Source organism: Labrus bergylta, chromosome 2, assembly GCF_963930695.1.
Source record: "Labrus bergylta chromosome 2, fLabBer1.1, whole genome shotgun sequence".
Taxonomy (NCBI): domain Eukaryota; kingdom Metazoa; phylum Chordata; class Actinopteri; order Labriformes; family Labridae; genus Labrus; species Labrus bergylta.
This window is the reverse complement of record NC_089196.1, coordinates 16,025,252-16,047,942: the sequence shown is the minus strand read 5'-3', so window position 1 is coordinate 16,047,942 and position 22,691 is coordinate 16,025,252. Positions and strand designations below refer to the sequence as shown.

General features: G+C 43.8%; 1 protein-coding gene across 2 annotated transcripts in view; it reads right to left on the bottom strand.

Annotated features, from left to right (window-relative positions):
* fam222aa (family with sequence similarity 222 member Aa) overlaps positions 1 to 22,340 on the bottom strand; it is a 46,527-nt gene extending 24,187 nt beyond the window's left edge. For both annotated transcript variants that reach the window (XM_020649885.3, XM_020649884.3), the window contains exon 1: positions 21,437 to 22,340. The gene's annotated coding sequence lies outside the window, so the exon portion shown is untranslated. The remainder of the gene's footprint in view (positions 1 to 21,436) is intronic.
* Positions 22,341 to 22,691: the final 351 nt, after the last annotated feature.

Genomic DNA, 22,691 nt, shown 5'->3' with positions numbered 1-22,691 from the left:
ATACCTCAACAGTTTTCCCCTCTCTGAAATGAAAGACAATCGTCTAACTACCCTCCATTTTTCTCCATTTGCTGCTCACCAAATGTATTCTGAGGCATTAAACTTGGCTGAAAGAGACCCACTTTTTTTCCAATTCAATTTTGAGAACCAATTTTCTCCTATTATTGCCTTTAAGAGCAAGGCAGAAGGAGCAAGTCTTTGGCTTGTTTGTCATGTCTCCCTTTCCCTCCTCATCTCCTCCTATTAACTTTTTGTACTACTTAGCAGATGTCTATCAGCTGCAGGAAATTATCTCCCAGCTAAAACCCCAGTGACCCATCATCCAGCTGCCCTGGAATAGCCCATCACACCCGGGTCAATCCCTGAGAAGGTGCAGGAAGAAAATCTCACACACACTGCTCTACATGCACTGTTAGAAAACCCACCTATACTTCACTCACTCATCAAATCCACTCTTAGGTCTCCTATTACACCAGTGCGGGGATATCTCAAAAGCCAGGATGTCTATCGGCTTTTTCCCGTTCTGCTAACGCTGCTGCAGGGTTTGCGATGGGGGCGGAAGATCAGTCCCACGAGATGAGGGAATAAGCCGGAATCAAGAGTCGGTGGGCTCGGCGGAGGGCTATTTCTGAGTTAAAAGGTTCTTAAACTGCAGAGGAGATCAGAGGAGATGGCTTCCCGCGCCCAAAGCTGTCTGTGCAGATAAGCAGCCTGCCAAGTGCAGGATGGAACAGGGTGGTCATGGGTGAATAAACAGGGTGTTTGTGTGTGTTCTGAGCTGCAAATGTTTCAGGTGAAAGACAGAGAGGTAGCTGATAGTGGGCGTACCGAAACATAATGCTCTTTGATGTGGGCTGAAATGTGTCTGTGGAACAGAGACTGTTAAGGAGCAAAAGAGGAGTTGGAGTGTTTGTCCAGATTCAGTCTTGATTGATTCATGTTTGATAAGACAGTTTCTGATTTTGCCAGTTAGATTATATTTGTCTGGGAAAAGCTGAATATGCTTTGAATTAAGAAAATATCTATCATATGTAATGTATGGCTTCTTTTTTCAAAATAAAGTTGTTTTTTTTCCAGCCACTCACAATTTACATTCAGCGCTAACATTTAGCACTAATGCAGGCTGTAGCATGACCTGTTAGCATGTAGCATGTCTGAATTAAACACAGCTAACCAGAGTTAACCTCCTTTGACAGATTTTTGCCTTTTAATTAACTGTAATCCCAATCTGTTCATATATATCAAAACTAGTTGTTCGAAGCAACAATCAGAATGTTGGCATTTGAAGGAGAAAACAATGAATTGTTAGATCCAAGGCTTCTTAGAATTCTTCAGTATCACTCAGTAGTCAGGCGACGTGTAATTTTAGTATGCTGTAGATATTAAAACTCTGGCGTTGTATCTGGAATAGAAGCAGCCTTGGCTAATATTATCCTGCTTTTAATAGATAACCAATCTTCAAGCTTTTAAAGAGTCTCCAGTGAAACTCCCCCTCCCTGTGTAGGACCAGTCGTGGTCCTGGAGCCTGGCAGACAGCCGTTACAATGGGCAGGGGCGGGGCTTCAGCCTAATTGAATGGTGACCCTGCAGCCTCTCTGTGGGACGCCCCATGCAGTGCTTTTAACAAGCTGCTGTGTCTCCCCTCTTAATAAGCCCAAACAAGTTAATCCAATCGACACACTCAAACCCTTTCTTTTTCTTTAACAAGGCACTGCCTCTACCCTCTTAATCCCTGCACACACACCCCCCCCTCCTCCGTCACCATACCGTCACATGAATGGAGGCAGAGTGAAAGGCTCCATTAGGAAGGACTGGCATTAAAGCCCTTCAGCTCGCCACTTTCCACACAGCTGCACTAAATAATTTGCACTCATACTGTACATTGGAAACACACACACTAATGCTCACATGTACCTGATACAAAACTGGTCTATGTGGACGTAGAACACAATGAGAGGGTTATGTACGCTGACCCAGATCAACACCCACACAAATCCACCAACAACAAAACAACACACAAACAAAAATTGTGAGGAGACATTTGTCACATGCACACACCGCGGGACATAAAAAAGGCATTGTTAGCAAACCCTCCCAGCTCCACAAACAAGAGCCACTGATTCCCCAACAATACCAGCCCCTGGATGCTCTGCACAACCTCACACCAGCACAATAAATAACCTGCACAACAAAAGGCCATTGTGTGTAAAAGCCTACAGTTTAGGCTTTACTGCCATGATATACAGTGCTGGAATAACATATTGGCAGCTGATTCTTATATATACGATGCAGAGTGTCACTGTTATTGGGGCTTACACAGCCACGTCTGCCATGCAGTCATATTTATAAGAGGTTTTTTTCTGCAGATGAAGGGCATCTTGGCAAAAACACTCAGCTCTTGGCTTTCCATATTCCAGTCAGCTTCAATAGCTTCACCCAGGGGATGAAGGGTGAGGAATGTCTGGCAATCCAATAGCAGCGAGTCGTCTGTCATCTCTAATCAAAACACGCCTGCCTAGACTAATGTCAACCCTGTAATAGCAACGACGACTAATTGACTTCACAGCCAACTGCTGCATCTCTGTGAGGGGCTAGGTTTCATTAATGGTAAATGTGGTGCTCATGAGGCACTGAGCCATTCTGACACGCAGCAGCCATAGTCAAAATGTGGAAAATACAAAGCCTGGAGTAAATGAGGATGAATAAAATTAATGATAATGATTCAAAATTCAGTGACAGCTCTGACGTTAACCTACTAACAGGACTCAGTTTGGCAGGATGTGTTACAAATACATGAGATCTGTAGAAGGTCCAATGAAAAATTCAGAACATGACAATGAATTAACCTTTATTTCTTCAACCGCTGCCTGAGCAACATTCTGAGAGTAAAATTCAAGCCTCATTATTACTTACTTGCTCCAAGTGATTGCAACCCAAGCTCACAAGGATAAAAATGCATCTTCCACAGCAGATCTGGGAAACACCAGAGGCAGATATTCTCAGAAAGATTACATGTGTAGCTTTTGCTAGGTTTTACTAAAAGATCTGTTTTTTACACTACATTTTGTGTCCAGTTTACAGAGGTATAACTTAACTTCACCTTGACCTCAGTTGATCTCTTGTGAATTGTAATGTATGGTAGTGCAAGGAAGTGTCTTCAGAAATATGACTGATAAGAAAGATGACAAAAGAGTTAAGAAACACTAGATACTAGAAACTAGTAGAGAGAATGCTCTTCAGATTAGATGTTTTACAATAAAAATGAGAACAATTAAATCAGCTTTTAACCAATCAGGTGTTAGGCTCAGCTATGTCCAAATGGTGGTGTGACAAGAGCAAATTAATATTATAAAGGCCAACAAAACTACTTTCTTTTACCTTCATAATGGGTTAGATTTACCAGTGTTTAACTAAATTAAAAGGATTCAATGCAGTGTATAAACTATAGCAAAAGCTCCCTTCTTACCAAGTGCATTAGTCTTATTTCTAATCAAAATTTCTCATTACACTTCATATACAGTAAGTCACATAAACCTGAAAAGTCCAGATTAAGAAGAAAGGCCTGCATAGCTTGTAATGAGTAAAAATGGCTGTCAATGCAGCAAGCAAAATGTACTTAAGTTTCTTATAAGATAAAGTTCTAATTTTAAGAAACTTGAGTAAATTTTCCTTGCTGCAGCGTAGGAGAAAGACAACCAAACTCACATCATAACTGACTTGCGGCCTTGTATCTCTGATTCAGATTAAAATTGTGTTTTATTTGTGTTTTTTGAAGTAATCAGTCTGAAACCTAACAGAAGCCTTTGTGCTGCTTGGAGAGTCCCCTTGGTAAAATCAGCTTGTTTGCAGCTCACTACAAACCAAGGTGCTCTTGCAACATGACTGAGCCTCGGTGCTCCTGCTGATGCCAGCGAGGGACTTTGAGCAATGAGAGCATGGCTTAAGATTGTCAGACAAACCACAGGGGAAACACATCCGCTTCTCCTCTTATTGCCTCAGCCCTTTGTTGTGTTGTTTTGTAAGGCAGCAGCGTCGCTTGTCATCTCAAACCACTTTCACACTGAAACCCTGTGAATGTTGTGACATATTGAACAGATGTGGAGAGGAGCTGCAGTTTTTTTTGTTTTTTTTTTACACCAGACTGTTGATCACAGATACACCAGAGGGCTGCTGTTAATTTAGCAGAAATCTGGCTGCATTAAAAACCAAATATCTTTCCAGAAAAATGATACTTTTAATGATTTCTGCCACGAATGCAGTCTCACCTTGCAGCCAGGACGTTTATACATAAATCAAACACCCCAAACCTAAATTCAGCCAAAAATGAGCTGCGCTTTCTCAGTTTTCATGCTTGGATTTATATTTTCTGAGTAAACCTTATTACACACCATTTGTAAAGCATTGTTGATATTGCAGAATTTCTTATCCCAACGTGACACAATCCTTTATTGTCCCAGACAGGTCCATTCACGGCTTAACACAACAACAATAAAACAAGGGCTCTTTTTCTCCCTCTACTCGTCCTATGGTGGCTCACTTGAATATTCAAACAGTGTTCATTGTCTTTTTGTGTTTTGTTCATTGTTTGTTGTGCTGTCATTCCTCAGTTTGGCTCCTGAACTTCAAAGAAAGGCTTATGTCAATTTATGATGAAATGGAGTGAGCAGGCGAGAGAAAAGACAGAAAAAAAAGGAGAGCGAGGAAAACATTCCCGCAAAAGGGCCCTGTCTGGAAATGTATGCTTATTAATGGCTGTTCAATAAATCAATGGAATATAATTAAATTCAAACAATGTGATTTCTTCTCTCATTTGCAGACTCCAAACAGCGCTCTCTGCAGGGCCTAAGGTGACCCCAATTCTCCTGGTCCAAAGGACAGCTCCACTGTCTGTCACTGGAGGGTGTCATGGATCCAATACTCAGCCATGCATAACATTAGAGTGTTGTGGAGCCCACAAGGCAATCAAACGGTGCACCGTTGAAATGTTGACACTGATCTCATTTGATATATCTGAAGTGTGACAAAGCCATTTTTGCTCTGCTGGATATTAAGGACTAGAAAAGAGAGGATGACACAAGTGCTCACAGCTAAGATGGCTAAGGAGAGGAAGTAGGCTTTTTTTCTGCACATATTTTTCTTCCTCATTTCAGCCTTTCCCTTCACTCCATAATGTGTGCTATCCAGCTGTTGTCATCCTGCTCCCTCTGAAAGCCAGCCCTGACCATGCCAGCAGTCCCAATCCAATTGGACAGAGTGGGAGGTGAGGCTGCGGTTGGTAATCACCTGCTGGCTAAAGGCACAGATGGCACAAACAGCAGCAAGATGTTCGTGCAGCAGCAATCCAAGAAGTTTCTCTGACAGGCCAACAGATAAACACAGAAACCGCAGAAACCCACAGCAAGGACGGGGAGTTATTGCTTGCAGATTTTAAGAACAAACCTGACAGGGGGAGAGCTTCACTGAAAGTGTTAAAGCATTGATCTCTTGTTTTTTTCACTGGCAAGGTCCTTGGTGTCACTGCTCAATGATTAGGAAATAATGAAAACATTGGCATGTTCTAATGATTTAAAATGCTTCCCATGACAAAAGCAGCCTGATAAGGACCTGTGTTATCAGTGAGTTTGACCATCCACGCAGAGAATCGTGAAGCGAGGTCATCGCAGAGATAGCGCCACATGTGGAGACTGATTGTCTTGCCATTCTCAAGGATTTTTGCTCCTGTGATTTGTTTTTACAGGACTTGCTTTCTGTTTCAGGTCTTAGATACTCTTCAAGGCAAACACGATTGGTGTAAGATTTACTCTTGAGCTGCCATGATTTTTAGATGTGCTGACACACCGGGAGACAGTCCATTTGAGTTTCTGGCAGGATTAACAGAAGATATATGTTGGTACGTTCAACAACAACGGTATGAGCGAACGTGCGACTGTCACTGGAATCAGGTGCAAAGCCTGTTAGCTTCTAGCTTTAAGTTGGACATAGTCGTTTAGTTTATTGATGTCGCTAGTAGGGATATTTTATGGTTGTCAAAACTCCCAACGCATCAAACATATCAGGGTAAAAATTCCCCCCGCAGACTTCCTGAAGACTCCCCAGAAAATGAGCTCCTTCTGTTCTGTGTGTTACTGCTCTGTGCCTTGGTTTGTCCTTCACAAGAGACAGGTAACACTGCCAAGACCCAGTAATTAGTGTAGACGAAGACTGTAATACTCTCTTCCCCTCACTGCAGAAATGCCAAGGGAGGCAATCTATAAATTCTTGCATATTAATGCAATTTAAAACCACTCCAGACACCTTGCTGGAGGCAGGTGATAAAAAGGTGAAAGGCAGACTATGTGGAGCACACAGCTGCTGATATGTGGGTGACATCAGGGCCTGTCTCAGCAACTTCCTCACACAACAAACACACACACACACACACACACACATACACACACCAAAAAAAAACCCTGATAATATATCTCCCTCTTCAGAAAATGCTCTTCAAATCTTGACCTTAGGTCTTACAACTGGGTCTCTATCAATAATTAAACAGTAATCTAAAAACCCATTCTAGTTGGGTCATCTTTCTGCGCCATTGTCCCTGCTTCTCTTCTTCCTTCATCTATTTTTTCCTCTTTCTCTAAGATCTAGTTAGAGATTCCATTAGCATGAGAAAGCAGGCTAGTAATTGTCTTCACCCTACTGAGTGATCCCTGGATAGAGGATTAGGCAGAGAGAAAGCCCGATTTCAACTCAGAGCACAGATGCTGCCCGTAGCCACCCACTCCAGATTAGATTAGGGTGCAGAGAGATGAAACCGACCGCTAACTTCAAGCAACATTTAACAGAAAGCTTGGACAGAAGGTTAAAACCAATAAACTTTTGTTCACCCTTCCCCACCAGCTGGGACCCCCTTGTTTTCCCCCTCTTCTTTTTCTGGAATTTTTCTTTTTAATCTACTAATATGCTTTTCTGTTGAAAATGGGGGATTGGGGGAAGGCAGCTTACGATTTCCCCCTCTCTCTCTTTCTGATATGCACAGAGTATTTAGAGCTGAATCTCCCTAAATCATCCCCCTGGGCCACCCTGTCCGTCACTAATCTGCCTGCCACCACCCACTCATAAGGAGGTGTCACATTTCTGGCACTCCTCCACGGGATAAGCACTTCAAACACCACAGCTTCTCCTCTTGACCTTTCCACGGAGATGATCGATTAAGCCTGTTGGATTTATTCCATAAACAGGCAACCATTACATCAAAAAGCCAAGGAATTTACCTCCCAGGCACAACTTCAAATCCATATAAGCTTCATGAGGTTCCAATTTTTATTGGCTTTTACAATCCATTTCTTTCAGCAGATTAATAAGCTCAGAGCCTTTTCACAGGCAGTTTGTGGTATCTCAATCGCTGCACCTGTAATTATTGAAGCAAGAGAGAATGACAACAGAAGGAAATTCACTTGCTATCAGTTCTCCATAAAACCTGTGATGCAGAAAAACTGTTTAGCTCCCCTGCCGGTGTAGGATAAAGTACAAAAGAGTGAAAATGTGGTTGCTTTGTTGAAAAGAGCACATTCACTCTGGTAGAGTCTTCCTCCTGCTTTCCACCTGTCCAGGAAGCTCTGCGGGGTAAACCAGGGAGTACAGAGGCCAGTTAAAGGTCTGCTACTTGCTTGCTGCTTGAGCCATTAAGTTAGAGCTCTGCAGGCTTCCTGTTTTCATGCTTGAACACCTTCGACATGCTTTCAGCAAGGGCAAGACTAAACAATCCTGAGTGAAACACCAGGGAGGAGAAACTGGAGAAGACAAAGAGCGTTTCAGCGACAGAATGCTTTAAAGCACAACAAATTGCACGTCACTTTGAATCCTGTTTGATTCAAGTTAAAAGAGGAAACCTTAAATCAGTTTCATTTCAGCAGAAAAGGGGAGCTCTACCTGCTCAAAAAGACTCCTCCTGTGTATGATCTCAGTGGCCGGCGAGCTCTGCTTCAGCTCTGAGGGACTTCTGCTCTATGGTAATCATATCCTATTTGAATAATGAGGCAATAGCAGCACTCCTGCCGCCCATTCCCCCTGCCCATTCCCCCTGCATCCTTGACTAGAGTCTTTGATAGACACTAATTCTAGTTCCATCTATAAAGCTCCTCTCATGCATTTTTAATAGAATCTATTACTTTAGGATTAAATTATAAAAGACTGTCCTCCTTAAATTTTTAATAGTTTGCATAATTGGTATCAAGGCCTGAATGCGAACCATAAAACCCAGTTTGTACAGGACTGCGCAGTGGAACGAGCTGCACAAAACCACACAGCAACATCACACAAAAATGACCCACATGGCCTGACACTATTACAGAGAAACTCAAGAGTGCACACATCTATGCACGCACTTTTATAAAGGCCATTAAAGCTGTGGAGAATAAGGCCGTGTGAGCTAAGCACTTTGAACCAGGTGGACAATAAGGTCAGGGTGCGGAGTTGCAGGAGAAGAAGTCTGCTTATGGAAACAGGAGACATGAACCGTGCAGGTGTCCAAAGACAACCTGTTACAGCATCACAACACTCACTGGGGCAAACAGCAAAAACTACTTAGCAGGTTTACAGCCTCTCTTTGTCCCCACAGTCTCTTCTAACATTGTTCAGTCAGCTCAGATGGAAACGCATTCTCCTTCTCTGTTCCTGGTTGCAGGCAGATCAGCCGAGAGTTAAATGTCATGTGCACTCTCTGCATTTCAGACTGAGCGTACAGGAGAGCAAATGTGTCTGAGGCGTCTCCTCTAAACTAGAGCCCCCTCAGAAAACTACGCACGTCACCATCCCCCAAATTAGCACCACAGGGACACCCCCCCCCCCCCCCCCTCCTCTACGCCCCTCTGCCTGCTGGCGGCAGCTCTTTGGCATATCTGTACCGGGGAAAATATTTCACACTGTATGAATTATTAAGTGCGGGGCCAGTGCTAAGCAGTGTGGAGATAGACCAGTTATTCACAGCTCTATTGGGACGGAAGCGTCGGAAACCGGGGCCGCTCGCCTATCAGATCGTTTGTCACGAGCGATAGACAATTTACAATGAGAGACTTTTTCAATTTATTCATTCTGCTGTCACTGCAGTTTTCTACCTCCACTCATTCCACTCAAATACCCCCTTCCCTTCCTCTGCCTTTGACTCCGTCTCGTCTGGTGAGGGGGCTCAGCGCCTGTTGTCGCTCTGATACTGTTGCTCACTTTCTCAGCCCCGAGGAGCAAGGTGGAGGTGAAACACATGTGTGAAAGACATGAGGGTAGCAGATCGGGCTGCTTTAATCATCTTTACGGAGGTAGCGGTGTGCTGGGGGCCGACTGTGACAGCTGAAGGGTGGAGGCTTCAGCAGTGGAGCTGTGGCTGAGTTTGGCTCCGTGATAAAGGAAAAGAACAGGAAAGGAGGCAGATGAGGGTGCTCAGCTGGGCCCACTTTAGGAGCAAGCTTCTGGCAAGAAGAGACAAACCAGGGGGACCACCCACCCATCATAGAAATAGAAGAAGAACTGAATTTAACAGCAGCCGACTTATTAAGACTGTTCAATTTAAGTCAGAGCATAGACGATAAAAGCCTGGACTTGCAACTTTATACGACATAATCTTTCATAAAGAATAAAGCATTTCTAAAAAAAAATCATCATCTTGAGATTGTATGCAGGAGAAAGAAAAGAGATCCACCAGGGCAGGTTCCTGCTTATTCTCAAATAGCAACTCCCACGCAGAAGACCTCAGCACAAATGTCTCACATACTGCGATTTAAAAATGAATTACTGAAGGTAAACCACTAGTCAAAACAGACTACAGTGACAATTTCCATTTTTTTTGTCCATGAACCCTCAATTAAAAACAGACAAACTGCAGAACTTAAGGCCGAAGCACCGATCTGACCAGGATGGGAATTCAAATTCATACGCATATAATGTTTTTTTTTTCTGTATACAAGAGGAATAGAGAACGACATGTGCAGCTTTGTTAGTCTAAATGCTCAGTGCGAACAGTTTGACCTGTAAAGCAGCTGAGTGTCTCTCTCTGTGATGTCTTTTGAAAGCTGAAACGCAGACGGGTTGTACTGAATGGGCTCTGATGTGAAAGGCAGAGATGTTAGATAAATGTCCTCACAGCCAAGGCCTCTGCCCTCTTCCCGATGATGCATTCTTACACTCAAATACCTGCTCCCCCCTCTTACACACACACATGCACACACACACACACACACACACACACACACACAACCACACACACACAGAAACACAGACATGCAGTGCCAACAATCCCTCTGAGGGCAGCGTTTGTTTGGGGACAAGGTGACCCTGTTGCCTAGGGGCCTGTGAACAGGCACAATGAAGGCCTCTCATCCTGCACACACCCAGCCGGCAGTGCTGGGCTGATGACGGGTGGAAGGGAAAGGGATGGGGGTGTGAGGGGCATCACAACACCCTGCTTCTGCGGTTTTAAACACCCTATTCAGGAAGCCCCCTGAGATAGCTCCTTTCACACCCTGCACAGACGGAGCAAAATCCCCGCTTGTAACCCAGAGTCACGCAGTCAACAGATGGAGCTGCTATTGAGTGAAGGATCGCGCCGGCTCATCCATCCCCGCTGGAAACAATGGGGCAGAAGGTCAAGAGTGCCGTCTCCAAGAGGAGGGGTCATGAAGGGGGGGGGGGGGGGGGGGGATGCTTTGACACAGTCCAGCTATGCAGCCGCTTTGAAACTGGAGGAACGGCAATCTCTCATGAGAGATTTTTTTTTTGGGGATGACGATGGAGGAAGAGGAGGAGGCTTGTGGCCGTATGAGAGGCGCTTAGGCTGGTTGCCGGGGACCGGGCTGAGGTGGAAGAGGGAGAGATTTGCTGTGTGAATCTGGGACAGCAGTGTTTGGGTGTTTAACCTGCTCATAAAGATCATAAAGACCTCCCTGCATAAACACATTTGCATTTTGAGAGGTTTTGGTTTAACGCTAATGTCTAATGGACTTTGTAATACACTCGTCTGAATATAAAGCACAGAAAACTTAAAAGCTCTGCGGTAAGGCTACATGTACACAGAGAAGAGAAAAACCTTCACCTCTGTAAAACTGTTTCGGCACCCTGAGAACGTATTTTCAAAACATACATTTAAAGCAGGTGTCAAATTCACAAACAAGCCACAATCTGATAAAGAACATAATTTTGAAGAACTTTTAATTGACTGTATTTTTCAAACCCTAATGCTCCCAGCAGCACAGTTAGAGATGACAGGACAGTGCCAGATTTAAGCCTTTATAAATAGTGCTGTTATAATTTAGTGGATAGGATATTAACGGATTGATTGGCCTTGTTTTCAAAGTGAGGAAGGCACAGATGACATCCATGAATAGTTACATGCTTAAACGCTCATGCGTGTGTGCATGCACGGCTGCCTGATCACACAGATGATCACAAAGCAGCTGCAGCTCCCTGTAGGGGAAACAATATCAATTACCATTGACCAGCAGTCTTGCTATCATGTGACTCTGACCTGCGAGTCAGTTAGTCATCAAGGTTGTCCTGCTTTGCTGGGTTTCTTTGGCCAGAGACCAGAAAAGGTACACAATAGTCAAATAACTTTAGTAAATGTATATGGCATAAACGTCCCACACTGCAGAGATGCCAAATCTTTCTGCCACATGTTCCGTACATTAAACTTTAAAGGTTATCTTAATGAAGCAGTTTTGTATAGTAAGAAACTCATTACAAAGCAGAAGAAGTCAGGAGCTTTCCACCAATTCTGCACTAACAACCACTTGACAAGAAAGTACAGAGATGAAAGTGTGCTTTCAACCACTTAGAAAATGTTCACAAATCATACCTAATTAAACAGAAAAGCCGAGTCCATGGAATCAAAGTGCAGGAAGCCTTTCCAAGAAAGAGACAAGAAGTTTTTTCTTGGTTATGAGAAACATTGGTGAAGGACACCTTGTTTTTAATCATGTTTGTGTCTCCTTTAAAGCTCCACGTACAGAGGGACAAAGGGTTCAGCTGCTATTCTTCCCTCCCTAGGTCACATCACAATACATAAATGGTTCTACTATTTTAGAATATGCTGCTGTTATGTGGTTTGAGCCCAGAATGGAAAAAGTAAAGGCTTTTTGAACCGTGCTGAAATGGATCAATAAGTGCATAGAAAAAAGAAAATGGCCATAAACACAGAGGCTTTTATTCAGAGTGCCACGATGCAGATGAAAGCCCAGAAAGCACCTGGTGAGCAAAGCTGAGAGCCCGCAGAGTCATCAGGTGGGGCCAGAGAGCGCAGGATACACTCAAACCTCAGCACCATCCATCTCCACAGCAGCTATTAGATTTCTAATATTGTTGGTTTTTAAAGGAAGCTGAGCTTTCTGGCCACAATGAGACTGATTCAGCCCCAGTTGCCTCTTTTTTCCCTCTCAGTGTGGTCTCACAGGGTCCTCTCGGTTTTCTGCAAACAATACTGCTGGGCTGCGGCCCTTATTTAAAAGATTAATAGGAGGCTGTCTTGGCAGAGAAGCAATCAAAGAGGTTTCTGTGACAGCAGAAAAAGTGTGAAAACAAGGCAAAGAGGAGAGACCATTGTCACGGTTACCAACTGGCTGCCGCAGCTCAATTGAGATAGCTGTTGCTTTCAAGCCCGGCTGTCAATCACAGCAGCGAGCATCAATGGGCTGAATTTGAATGATAAAACGATAAGTCATGAGCAGGCGATTTCCCCCTCATCGGCGCTGACTGTAACTCGTGGAGACATTTCACTGAAGCCATATGGAATTTGTTTTTTTGCCGGGAGTTGCTGGCTTCAGATCTCAATCATGAAAAAATGTGTAATCGCCAAATGTCTTCCTCTCAATCCCTGTTACAATTGGCAGCACAGCGCTGTCACACAAGATGGGGGAGCAAAATGGAAAGCTGACTAAAAGACAAGCTTTAAGTGACACTTAATTTGAGATACCCAGGCATTCTCTCAGCTCCAGTAAATAGGATCCATCAAAGCTCGCCCAGAGCCTGTATGAGTCTGCAGCTGTTTGGTGGGAGAGGCGCAGCATGCCTGAGAGACCCTCAGTCACCGAGAGGACTGATGAAGAAATCAAGCCCTTTAAAAAGTTCCTAAAAAACAACAAGAAGAGGAGCAGGGATGATTATGGCGCTCTTAAAGAGCTAATTTACATCTACTCCATGTCTGCAGAAACACTTACAGCGTTTTCTCCATTTAAAAATGACTGCTTCATAAAAATAAGAGCATGACAGAAGCTAATGACAGTCTGAAAGAAGACGACGAATAGGGGGAAAAAACCCTGAGTGAGCTGGTGAAGGAGTAAGAGAAAAACACTGAGCAGCTGTTTGCTCGTCCTAGGAGAGTCCCATGTGATCTCCCTGATCCTGGTTTGTGGCTGACAGAGGGGACCGCAGCTCTGTTCAGTTCCCCACTCACATGGCTCTGTGCCCCCCAAACAACCCCCCCCCCCCCCCCCCCCCCCCCCGCTGCCTCCCACCTCACCGTCACTCCACTGCCAGACGGAAAAGATGTTGGGGAGGGGGGAGCTACATCAAGGAGAGACTCTCCCAGTGGGTTCTTGTCAGTTCCAGGCCATTGCACCTTGCTCGCTGGGATTTTGTTTACACACACACACACACACACACACACACACACACACACACACACACAGGTGCGCACACACATATCCAAGCAGAGGCAGACGACTATTAATGGAAACAATGATGGCTGGTGTTCCTTTGGCTGCACAGTCCTGTGTTTTGATTTTTAAGAAATGTGATGATCTGAAATCCTTTAGCAACAGATCCATGTAAACTGGTGACAACACATTACAGTTTGATGCCCTGTGGGGCTGATTTAAGTGGCGCAGACAGCAGAAGATAACATTCTATCAGAACCCAGTGATACGGTTGATGTGGTCAGCCGTAATGTGCAGCCAAAATGACTGACACACTTCGTCTGTGGTCTTTGGGGACGAGCAGAGAACGGCAGGCCGCCCCTCTGCGCTCACTTTCTGCAGATGTTGCCTTGGAGAGTGGCTGACTGGCTGGCTACGGTGACAGCTGGACAGCTGTTCCTATAGACGCAGCCACAGAAGCATGCCATGGAGATGGGGGTGGGGGATAGCACTGTATGTTTAGTTTATCTGTACGAGGTTCCCAGGACGTGCAGAGCTGTCAGACGTAGCAATGGTGCATGAGCCCGGATAAGGAAAGATGGCACTGAGCAGGATATGAAGAGGAAGCACAGATGGGTAACTATCAGACAAGGGGCCTGACGTTATTTGAAGAAGCTCTGATAACAAAATAAGATTTTGTTTTTAGTAAATTGCAACTTGTCTTTTCTTAAATGAAGTCGAATGTAAAACCAACTGGTTGCATTTGATTTGATCCATGAGATCTGTTTTAGTGACAGCAACTTTTTTTCATCATCATAAACATGTAAGACTTTGATTTGGACTTCACAGGGAATTCAAATTGGGTTTTTTTTACCCCTACATAAAAGATTTAAAAGAAATCTATTTTCCAAAGAAGAGAGGATAATTGGCTGAGCATTAAAACGAACCGGGAATGTGTGCCAACATTAGTGGCTGTTGGTGATGAAAGGCACTTTAAATTGGGGTCATGCTCAGATATTATACCTTTATCCTGCTACTTAAAATACACAGTTAGCTTAAATTATAGCGACCTGCTGGCGAACAGTGCAAATTAAAGACACAAACAGATTTATATTCTGACTGTGGAGGGAGAATTGAAAAAAGCAGCAGAAAAGGAATTGAAACGTTGGAAAACACACTGCTGAATAAACACCCTGCAAATCACGAGTTAAACAGCTTGGATTGACGCCAGTCCCTTCTGCCAAAACGTTCATTTTACCTAAGCAGGCTGTGCTATTCATAATGCCACAAAAGGTCAGCAGTTTGTTCAACTCAATAAAAATGTTAATAAAACTAAGAGCTAACAAGACGACGCACTGGAAGCCCCTGAAAAAGTGAATATGTGAGTGTTACAGCTCGTGCAGATTCATCTATCTGAATGTATGTTGATGATGCAGTTTTACGTAGGTCAAAGGTTATACAGAGCCAGCTATCTAACAGGAAACATGACTTTGGCCTCGTGGTAATCCAGGTCAAACTCCACCAACTGCTCAATGCAAAGCAGATATAAACACATGCTCACACACACACACACACACACACACACACACACACACACACACACACACACACATGCATCCAAAACCTTCAGATGATAAGTACCCACCCCAAAACACCAAAATCTGCAAATTTCAGCTCCAGACACCCTCAACCCACTCTGCTAAATAAGAGCAAAGACCCATTAGGCTGATTTCAGTGAGCTTATAATTATATATGAAATCTTTTAGAGGAAAAAGTGATTACTCTGGATGCAAGTCTGGAAGTGGGTGGGGGCGGGTTATTGCTAAGCAACCAGTCATTATCCTCCAGAGTGCAGCGAGGTGACCGGCCATCCGTCTAACTCCGCTGGCTTTCCTGGCTCCTGTGCAAACCCCCCCTCTCTACTTTCCTCCACCACTCTCTCTCTCCCCCTCCTCCCCACTAGCTCTCTCTCGCTCTCTGCCGTCTCCCCATCCGAATACAAACAGAGATAAAGAACGCTGCAATCGCTCTTGACACACAAATAGGTTAACACAATAAAGCCGGCTTTGCCTGGCTCACTCGAGGGAGGAAAGCAATTCCAGCAGCAGGCAGGAGGTAATAAAACAGGGCTAGGAGTGTGTGTGTGTGTGTGTGTGTGTGTGTGTGTGTGTGTGTGTGTGTGTCCATACATGTCCTCATGTCAATGTTCCTATGTTTTTGTATGTGAGTGGGGGCAGGCACACAGAAGTTCTTTGGCCTCAGGGCCTAATATTGCACAGATTTTCATCCCTTTCTCTGAACAAATAATAAGAGGGGAGAAAATGACAGAAAATCCTGAATGTTTCTCCTTTTAGATGAAGGAAAAAGTGGCTTCACATTAACAACACAGATGACCAACACATCAACGTTCGCCTGTCGGGCACACACTGGCTCTTTCCTTGCAAATGCTCTCATGCTTTGTTAAAATTCAAGAAGCAAATTGAATGAGTTTTATCTGTGCAAGCTGCGCCTTTACGCTCCCTGACGCTGCTGCGCCAGGCCTGGCAATAAATGATTAAAATCTCCAGAGTTTTATTAAATCGTGTTGCATTCACGCTGAACTCAGGAAAAAAATGTTGAGGTGGCTTCTGTAATTACAATCCGGACCAGACAACATTGTTTTCTCCAGTCAGTGGAAATTTCATTACCTTACAGCAAACTGCCTTAGAATTGGGTAATAGCCTCTTTTTGTCACAGACACAAGCTGTCTGCGGGAGGTGTGACACCCCATAAGTGTTATCCATTTGCAACAATATGCATCCTTACAGCAGCAGCAGACGGATGCTGGTCAGCATAATGTGGAGTTATTCAGTGATATGGAGGAAGTGAAGGCAGAGAATAGCGGTCAATAGCTAATTCCTGGATTGACTGGAGTGTAATCAGATGCATTGAATACATCAACGCAGCTGACGTAGCTCTCCCCCGGCTTTTATAGACAGATGACGTAGGTCGTGCACAACCCAATCTCCTGCATGTCAATAAATAGAGAGAGGGTAGGCAGGTTTTTTAGTGTGAAAACCCACAATTATAGCTTCTGGTAAAGTTTCACAGGTTCAAAACTATTAGTTTGAATCAATTCTTGTGTTTTCTCCCTGCTTTTCCCTTAACCAAGTAATCAAACAGCAGAGATGTAAAGTGGCGGCCATTGTCAACAGGGAATAAATTACCAAAGCATGAAGAGAAAACACCTTATCTGTCTGATGTGTTTCCTGCTTCTGCAGAAAGCCACAGAGCCCGAGGGGGGAGCAGTAAACCAAAATGCAGGGAGATGGAGATTAGGATGATGTGCAGTTCCTTGTTCCATTAAAGTTTGATCTTCCTCAATAGCCGAGGAGAATCAGATATCTCCCATTCAAGATTAAAGTACACAAGCATAGAGGGGGAGATTAATCAGAGGCCTGCATGAGATAAAAACAGCCTCGCTTCTGGCATGGAAAACAGCGGCAATAAAGAGTTCAGCTGATAATGTGAAACATGGCGAGGCAACAATAGCAAATCAAACAGAGCGTACGGGTCTCCAAAAACAAATCAAAGCGCAGACTAGACTGTGATACAGCGACTGAAGAAGTACAGCAGGACCTGATCTGATAGTAAGCAGGGCCGTCTTTTATTACTGGTTCAGGTTGAGGAGGGCATGCTGAGGATTTTCCCATGTTGCTCTCTGTCGCCAGTCTCTCCTCCTCCTCCTCCTCCTCCTCTGCTCCTTGAGATCAATGGCGCTGGGGTGATTTCACAGCAGCCTGCACTGTCACCCAGAACAAATCAATGTGACCATGAGGAAGGCAAGAGCGGCATTGTTTTTAAGGAGAGCAAATTTGCTGTTGGAGAGCTTGTCAGATTTGCTTTATTCTCTTTCTTCCTCCCAAGAACACTTTGGAGGGAGCAGGCCTCCTCGCACTTTCCTGACTGAGCAAACTATCAAACCACACAGCACACTAGTGTACTCATTAACCACATATAAAGTGCACAGCCCTGTTGACTACAATTCCACATGCCCGAGAGCATTTTCAAACTAAAAAAATAGACTGAGTGCCCTAACCTTAGAAATTAAAGGCTATACATTAACCTCAGGGTCTGCTGGGATATGACTTCCATTCAGTGTGACAGAGGGGTGAGAAGGGAGGAGGGGGATGAGGTCGGGGGGGGGGGGATCATCGCTGTCCCTCATGCGCTAAGTGGCTGAAGATAACCCTGATGAAGAGCTGCCAACGTCTGCCATAGCAGCAGATCAGATCACATGAGCAGTGCTGTGGTCAGGTAAACCTTTTAGGTTAAAATCATGGGCAATTATCTGGAGACAAACTGAGAGAGAGACACACACAACTTCTCGCCAACAAAAACAAATGTGCTTGAATCGAAATACTACTTCTTAGTCATTTGATCGTAGATTTTTGTATTCATTCTTGTGATGTGAAATTTAAAAAATAATACAATATGAGTGCGCTCTTAGTTTTGCACTTCATTAAATAGATACTCATAGTAACAGATGTAAAATGGTATTCGTATTACCGCTACTTATTTGGAAAGGTCAGTAAGACTGAGAAAGCTGGTTTAAGCTGATACGAAAAGTGAGAATCGGTCATTTGGAAGGAGTAACTACAATATTTATATGTTTGATTCAAGCTAAAACATGAAGAGACCAAACATAAATTAAGAGCTTCCCACCAAATGTTTAAGCCTGAGGGTCATTTAACACGCAGTAGTGGTAGAAGTTTAAGTATTATGTTACGATTTCAATAAACTTAAACTAAAAAAAAGTGTTTTTTTAGAGTTAATGCTGCTATACTTTTTTTGTGTTTATTTGATTTGTTGAGGAGCTTGAATGTGTGTTAAGATTAATATGGATTTTCTGTTTCACCTTGTTTTTTAACACAAAACACAGTGGTCAACCATAAAAGAGATTCTGGTACAACAACGTCTTTCCAGTTTAACCATCACAACACAGAAGTCCAGCAGGTACACTAACAAGGCATCGATGTGAAACACAAGAAACTGGCAGAAAACAGAAACATCTCAGCCAATCCTGCTTCTATTTTTAATGTCAAACTCTGACAACAGCATCATCTCTGCTGGAAAGTGAACATCACTTTCACCTGTACTCATTCACACTGACTGGCTGAAGGCTGTGTTTGTTTCTCCACCATCATTTATGTGTAATACTTTTCTTTTATGCTGCTTTCATCACGCTCCATCCCCACATCAGACAGCTCTCACATGCTCGAGAAATGAACTTTATATTAAATCATGTAATATTGTAAAGTACTAAAAAGGGCACGTCTCTTTTGTTTGCCTGCACATGAAAGGTGTGAAAAGAAGAGCTGTTGTAGATTTTTCTTGATATGAAACACTTTGATCGAGTATCTAATGAGCTGCTGCTGACGTCGCTTTCAGAGTAAATGTTCATGTTTCTTAGAGTGTGCGATGGTGTTTCCAAGAAGGAAGCTGCATGTTTTAACAAGATATCAGTTTATCAAGAAAAAAGTTGTCTATTCTTTGACAGGGAAAGAATATGTTTAATTTTTTTAAAGACAGCAGACTATGGACTGTGCATCTGTCCTATAAAATCTGTTTCATCTGTGAGAATAAAAATAACTTTTATTAATAGAGTCCACACAAGAATGGACATGCAGAGCTTAAACCCTTCAGGGACGGGTAAATCTTAGGTAAAACACACACACATACACACCCACACACACACACACACACACACACACACACACACACACACACCCACGCACACACACACACATCTGTATCTACTACTTTAGTCATCTTAAATGCCTAAATGAGTTTTGCTGCCTCTGGGTAGGTGTTGAGACAATCAAACCATGCAGGGATTAAAAAAGATTAATACACAGCGCAGGAAATTAAACTTCAGTGACTTTCTGATATTCATGAGTGCAGCTCACTTCTTCACTTCAGGCAGCCACTTTAATAAGCAAAGAATACAGTAAGGAGCCCAAGAGCTATCAATCAAACCAACTGATAGGTGATTTGAGCTGAAAATGGATAGAAATGTCAGACTTCTTTCTGTGAATTACTTCCATTAATGCCATGCCAAAATGTGTTCTCCACATTTTAATTGTTGCAGCAGAAATTAATAGACCCAATCAGACATTTAATTAGGTCGTTTAGTTTTTTTAAAACTGCATCACCAAGTACAGAAGAGGAGATCGGAGCCTGGGAGTGATCAGAATTTATGCAAGACCTTTTTAACCTAAGAAGGGCTCACATTTTGTAAGATTACTGCTGGACTTTGTTCACAGTTGAAATTGTAGAGCAACAGGAAACATGGTGAAAGCATGAAGATGAAGCTGAGTTAAGTCTTGCAGCAGGACAAGTGAAGGTTCAATGTTACAGGCGAAAAGTCTAACAGCAAGGCAGAAAATAAAGAGTAAAAAACAAGAGCTACAGACTCCAAAAGGTAATTCAGTGACCTAGATATTAAAGCTTTTCTGCCCGTCCGCTCTGCCCTGCCTTGTCCAACCATCATGTTGAGTTAAGGCGAGCATTATGCTGGGAAGACTATTTGTTTAGGTGAGGAGCAGCCGCAGAGCTAATATGAGCACAATTTGCTCAGCAGGTCACAGGCGCAGAGTGGAGGAAGTAAATGAGGCAGTTCTGCCCCCACGGGTGCAGCCCCTGCCTCATACATCACTGGATGTTTTATTCAATACAGGCAGGAAGGCTCCATGGCAGGTGCCCTGACTGTGGGGGCGCCTGCCCTGCTGTAGGGGCCCATATTACATTCAGAGAGCCGACTGTCTGCAGGGCTGCTGGGGAGAGAATGACTGAAGCCAGTGAGGAAGATAGATTTTGAGGATGCTTGTAGTCTAATGATAAAACATACTGTGTGCAGCTTTCTCACTGCACAGTCAGCATAATGTGCAACCTCATTTTATGTGCAGTGCATGTGAGCGATGAAGCTAAATATTCCAACAACAACCTCAGCAAACCCTCAGGCTCAAAGTTCACATCATCTCAAACTTTCCCAGCGAAAATTCAAATTCAAATAAAGCCCAGGACTTCGTCTACATGCGAGATAATCAGACGTTGCTATTTGCATTGGAGGCCTTGGCTGCAGAGGACAAATTTGCAGAAGAATTCACAGGACAATGACAAATTGCCTCCTTAGCTGAATGCAGCACAGAGCATCATGCATGTCGCCGAGCACAAAGTGAAAAGTTTTACAGCGTTACGCACACATCTATCGGGATTGTATGAGTTCCTTGATAAAAGCCTGTCACAATATGCAGGCACGCCATAAAACGAGATTGTATATCATTAACACTCCAGAGTGAAAATCATTAATTGCAGCAGACACCGTAGTCACCCTCCCCACGCGCTGTGACGCACGGGGGCGTACAGATGAAAAATTCGCACCTTTAGCTCCGAGCAGCAACTCCTCCAGTGCCACATACTCCTCGTGCGGTGCCTGCGGTGCAATCCCCGCGACAATACACTTAATTGCCAGCCATACTTGAAAAGACCAATATTACACATCAAAGCAGTTCCTGAAGCCATTCGGGAGCGGCTCTCTAACAAGTCGGTTTTACAACACTTCCTTTATGGGGGTCACACATGGAAACAAAGGCTTTAAAATCGGAGACATCATTATGTGAGCAACATCCTGGGACATTTTTTTTATTTTCTACTGTTACCCCATTTATTTTGATTTTAGTATTTCAGCGAGGCTAACTACGTTTATTGCAACAACAAAAAAAAGCCAATTTTGCCAAACTTCGAGAAATAAACAAATCTAAAAAACATGATTTACAACCTTATATATTTACCATAAATTGCTCCGTAGTGCAGACTAGAACTCCATGCAGATCGTAGGACTCACTGAGCAATCTGCCTCACACTTCTGGGGTCCAAATTAAAAAAGATTCATTTTGTTCTCCAACATCCAGCAGCTGCTTTGTCGACGTAAAAAGATGATAAAGTTTATCCTCCTCTTCCGATGGTATATGCAAATACACCGGTATAACCCTGTGAATTAGATTCCACACTCTAGCCTCTAGCATGCAAAGTTAATAAGCCTTTGCCTTTTTTCTCGACTCGGCTGCCAATTTTTGTCGAGGGCAAAAGCGCAGGTCGGCAATTTCAGGAGCGTCCTCGAAAGGATTGCGCACCAAGTGCGCCTCGGGTTTTCAGCGTTTAGCCTCCGGAACAAAGTAGAAGGTCCTGGGTGCTCTTTTATTTGATTGTAGATATTCCCAAATAACAAGACTGTTCATAGAAAGACTAGATGGTTTAACTGCTACGCAGTATTCCAAAATCCACCGCTGTTACGCATGGGTTTAAAGTGGTCTGCCTGCTCACTTTAGACCTTAGGTAGGCTAATATTTATCATGGAAATGTTAGTAATATCTTTTAGGTGAAATTGTATGAAGGTACCCTGAAATAAATCAAAGGCTGGGCCAAAGCAGCAGCCTGATATATCCAAAACTGATGCTGTGTAAATCCCGGTGCTCAGGCTCTCTGCTCCGTCCGTCACTTTCTCCGCGGTGTAGGCAGCCTCTCAGATGACTCGCATCCCGATTCAGACCCAGATTTCCAGCTGAGGCTGTGGAGGAAGCTCGATAGCAGTGCTCCGAGATTCTCACTTTGGTGTAATAACCAAATAGGAAAGGGATCCGTCTGAGGAAAGAGCTAGCTGCTTCAGGCAGCTCCGGGACGCGGTCCTGCCCTTGTGCCGAGCTGCCGAGACTGACAATAACCCGGAACGCTGCAGACTGTCAGGCTGCTCAGACCGCCCACCGACCAATCACTGTGCTCAGGGAATAGAAACATTCCCACGGGTTGGCCAATCATGGGTAATTGAGGACTGTTGCCATAGAGATGCTCGGCGTCCAAGCGTCTGAAACCACGTTGTTTAATCGCGGAAATAGAAAAAAATAGTCTGATATAAATTGCGTGGCAGGATGCAGATTAAGATCTTTAATCACTCTTTTTCCTTATCAGCAGCTCAGTTAAAGGGTAAAGGCTGCGTCCCTGCATTGCAAGAGCCGGGCTCAAATCCGCAGGCACCATCTCTGCAGACAT